Source organism: Nycticebus coucang, chromosome 23, assembly GCF_027406575.1.
Source record: "Nycticebus coucang isolate mNycCou1 chromosome 23, mNycCou1.pri, whole genome shotgun sequence".
Taxonomy (NCBI): Eukaryota; Metazoa; Chordata; class Mammalia; order Primates; family Lorisidae; genus Nycticebus; species Nycticebus coucang.
This window is the reverse complement of record NC_069802.1, coordinates 25,673,497-25,676,775: the sequence shown is the minus strand read 5'-3', so window position 1 is coordinate 25,676,775 and position 3,279 is coordinate 25,673,497. Positions and strand designations below refer to the sequence as shown.

Below are 3,279 nucleotides of genomic sequence, written 5' to 3'. Positions count from 1 at the left end.
AATGAAAGTAGTTTTGGATGTAGGAGAAGCTCATTAAAGACTTTCTCTGGGATGAGTAAAGCAATTCTCTCCCTAGAGGGAGGAGAGGGAGGTAGAAAAGCTTCCTCCAAGCCCTGAAACCAACTGCTGAAATAGTTACAACTCCCCATAAAAGCAGGAACAAGAGAAAAGCTGCAGGAGACTTGTCAGGAGGCTGTGAACAGACCGGCGCCCGGGGTTTGCTAACATGGAAACAGTGAGGGAGAGTTCAACTTAGAGGCCTTTGACTTAGAGTGATAGAGGGGAGGAGGCTGGCATTGAATGCTGGTGGTGAGTTCAAGCTCGGCTCCACCCCTTCCTCTAGCCTAAATTGGTGCAAATTACCCAATCCCTCTAAGCTTCAGAATAGTCAGGGAAGGCAATGACCACATGGCAGAAGAGGGAGCCCTTGACAAATGTACAGGGTCACAGCCAGAGTTGTCACAGCCAGCAGTAGCTATGGGAGTGACTAAGCAGCATAATCCTGGACGTGTAGAGAGTGTGGACTGGCTTCTGCTCCTCAAACACCTTCATTATAACCATACTTACTAGGGACTAGAAAACGGTGTTTTTCTCTTTCTTTCTTTTTTTTTTTTTGAGACAGAATCTCACTTTGTTACCCTTGGTAGAGTACTGAGGTATCATAGCTCACAAAAACCTCAAACTCTTGGGCTCAAGTGATCCTCTTGCCTCAGACTCCCAAGGAGCTGGGACTATAGGTGCCCGCCACAATGCCCAGCTAGGTTATTCTTTCTTTCTTTTTTCTTTTTAGAGAAGGGGTCTTGCTCTTGCTCAGACTGGTCTGGAACTCATGGGCTCAGGTAATCCATCGACCTCAGCCTCCCAGAATGCGGGGATTATAGGTGTGAGCCACTGTGTTTGGCTACACCAGTGTTTTTCAACCTTTTAGCTCACAGCACACTTGAACCTATAGTTAAGTTCCACAGCACACTTAAATTATGTTGATGAAAAAAAAGAGTAAAAAATATATACTTACTGTGCTTTGGACATTCAAAAATAATTTAATTAATGGTCTTTAAAAATATTTGCACCACACCTAAGATCATTGATGGTACTCCAGTGTATCACGGCACATGGGTTGAAAATCACTACTCTAGACTCTGTCTCCACTAGCATTAAGTTTGGCCAATTAGATTATACTTGCCCAAAATTTGGAAGGTGGATCCGAGGGAGGCCGACTTCCTGCTCCATCTGACCCTTTGTTGTCCTTGGTATACAAAGTAGTGGAAGCCTGAAGCTTTTCAGCCTTTGAAGGAACATCTCCAGGCTCCTGGGTGTCTGGAGGCAGGTGAGGTGGCAGTGTGGCCTTCAGAACACCTGCTCAGTAGTGATTTTTTGGTATCAGGAGCCAAGCAGTGGCAGCAGAAGTGGTAGCTGCCCTCATGGTTCTGTTCTGCATTCCTCTGGGAGGCATTTCCAAAAATCTGATCTAAAGCTCACACTGCTAGACCTTCCCCAATTTTGTAAGGGGATTTAATGCCGGGAATGGAGCATCTACAAAGTTAAAACATTGAGCATTGTTTCTGTTTCCTGCCCTCAATCCTGACTCTTACTCTAGATGGCTGCACTTTTTTGTTTCACAATCTTAACTATGTACCATATTTTATATAAGTAAAAATATGTTTTTTTAGAAAAGTCTCATTCACATCCTCTGGTAGTACTATTATTTTTCCTGGGTTATTCATGCCAACAAAAAGACTGACCAATTGCCCCATCCCCAGATAACTAAACCCAAGGCATGGACATCCCCTGGCCACAGCTGCACATACTATAATTGTAATGCTGGGAAGGGAATCATCAGAGTCAACAGAGCAGACTTCACACTCTCAAACCCAAAAATTGAAGCCCAATACTGAAATTTTTATGGAATATTAAAAATGGGGAGTTGAGAGAAAAGAATTCCTCCAGCATTGTCGAAGAGAGACAGAACATTGATGACCTGATATGAGTCTTATGGTCAGCTGGCAGATACAGCCTTTTAATCAGGAGTGAGTCACCAGGCCTCCTTGGTGACTGTATTCCTTAAAAATAGCAGTAGACTCAAATCCTTTGCTGTGGACTCCAATTCTTTTTTGCAGGAAGGCAAGAAAGAAACTCACTCTGCAACCTTCTCCTCTTAGTTTCCCTACTGGTCATTCTGACCGTCTGACATCTGTGCTGGTGTAATGGTCACGTCTCTGTCTCTCTGGACACAAATAAATTAGCATTCTTGTCTTTTCTTTAGCCTCTTGTGGGTCTGGTTATAATGATTCAGTTCAACAGGGCCCGATTATCTCTAAGAAAACTGTAAAAAATACGTGAACCTACAGATCTGAGTCTAAAATTTTAGGTAGGTCACTTCTGGGCCATTTAGCTAAGATCAAGGGTAGTATCTGTTCTTATCAGTTTAATATCTGATACACCTCCATCTGAGGACAATATATTAAGTAGATTTTTGGATTAGGAAGATGGACTAGCAGTTTTTTACACCCACTCCACTCGTCGACTTGGTATTGCAAAATCTGAAGTAGAGAAGAAAAATCCATTAACCTTGAGATCTTCTACTCCCCCCAAAGCCATTTTGCCATTCCAACAAGCAGGCAAGCACACCCTCACTGGTGGATTTATAATTATAAGCATGTAAACATGCATTGCCATTCAACTATGAGATTAGTTGAAAGCCCAGCCTCTTATTTTCAAGAACTATGAGTTCAAATCCTGACACTGTGGCTTCCTAGCAGTGTGACCTAGAACAAGTGAATTTCACTTCTCTGTGCCTCGTTTCCCAATCAATAAAAAAGAGTCAATAGGAATACTCACTTTAGATAGTATTAAAAACATGCGAAGTAACTGGCATTAATAGATAGCGGTGATTGACATTTTCTGAGTGTTACACGAAGGCAAAAATAAACAAAGCTCTTTAGAAATACCTGATCCTGCATTTAAGAATGAAATGTGCCATCTGACTAAAGATCCCATCCAATTTAGATATCAATTTTAAGAAGGGAGTGACACTGGAAAGTGGATTAGGGTTCCATCTAGAGATGGTAGAAAGAGTGTTTGAGGAGGAGAAGAGTGAAAGAGGAATAGTGTGGTGATTTAAAAAACAAGCCTGATAAACCTTTCTGGGGCAGCCTTTGAAGGTCAATTTGAGCTTGAACAGTCAGATTACAAAAGCAGCCGCAAATGCTTCCCCTGCCAGCCTCATGCCCTTAGGCAATTCTGTCCCACTCTGACTCTGGACCTGGTCACGCAACTTGC

The 3,279-nt window shown here is 42.6% G+C and overlaps 1 non-coding gene across 1 annotated transcript; it reads left to right on the top strand.

Annotated features, from left to right (window-relative positions):
* The first annotated feature begins 2,372 nt into the window (after window positions 1-2,372).
* On the top strand, window positions 2,373-2,562 carry LOC128576168 (U2 spliceosomal RNA). The gene has a single exon (XR_008377277.1). It is a non-coding gene; the product is annotated as a U2 spliceosomal RNA (small nuclear RNA).
* The last annotated feature ends 717 nt before the right edge of the window (window positions 2,563-3,279 follow it).